Source organism: Tiliqua scincoides, chromosome 1 (assembly GCF_035046505.1).
Source record: "Tiliqua scincoides isolate rTilSci1 chromosome 1, rTilSci1.hap2, whole genome shotgun sequence".
NCBI classification, from domain to species: Eukaryota; Metazoa; Chordata; class Lepidosauria; order Squamata; family Scincidae; genus Tiliqua; species Tiliqua scincoides.
The window spans coordinates 158,890,865-158,891,804 of NC_089821.1; the positions used below are offsets into that span (position 1 = coordinate 158,890,865).

Genomic DNA, 940 nt, shown 5'->3' on the forward strand with positions numbered 1-940 from the left:
CAACAGCTTTAAAAAATCTAGTATAATCTGGTGCATTTATGTCTTGCAACGTGTATGCATTTGCATATTTGCATTTTGATTTCATCACATACAAGTTTACATGTCAATAGCCAAAATGTAAATAAGCACACAAGAAAGCTGCCAGCTTTTTTCTTGTGTTGGAAGATAAAACTAGGTAATTCCAAATGTTGAAAGCAAACAGTGCTTTCAAGTCATCAAGCAACAGCAACAACAAAGTTTGACAGTTGTCTCTGTGATACAATTTGTGTATCCTGGCAAAAGACATTATGTTAAGCTTCTTGCTTTCTAAATGTCTGCATAAAAGGAACAAGGGCATATACTGCTTCCATGTGATAATTTACATAAGAAGTATTGAAAACTATTTAGTACATTCACCAAACATTTATGTTCCACAGCAGTAGCATGACCTTATATATGAGGAGTTCTCACAGCACAATTTGCAGGAGTTGTCCTCTTGTTTGTGCTATATAAACGAGAGTGCAGTCCTTAGTATTTTAGGCCACCTACTGAAACATCAAAGAACTACTTGGTTCTTTCTAGTTGGCAACCTTCAGTCTTGAAAGACTATAGTATAAGCCTACAGCACCCGGTATTCCCAGGCGGTCTCCCATCCAAGTACTAACCAGGCCTGACCCTGCTTAGCTTCAGAGATCAGACAAGATCAGGCATGTGCAGGGTAAGACCAGTTGTATTGGCAGATTGCGGAAGATCCATGTCCTGTCAAGGGTTAGTGGTCTGCACAGTTTCTCCCAACAGGCAGTCTGTCTCTCCATTATTGGGTTAATCTTAGGCAATCTCCTTAAAAATACTCAAGAGACTTCTCCAGGCATCAAGAGACCATTTACCAATTATTTCCCACTAAGGAATTGTCAGTGAACCATTATGAGTTATTAATAAGCAATCTCCCTAGCAAAGGAAT

General features: G+C 38.9%; 1 pseudogene; it reads right to left on the bottom strand.

Annotated features, from left to right (window-relative positions):
* Positions 1 to 595: 595 nt before the first annotated feature.
* LOC136637925 (5S ribosomal RNA) lies at positions 596 to 712 on the bottom strand (annotated as a pseudogene).
* Between the last annotated feature and the right edge of the window lie 228 nt (positions 713 to 940).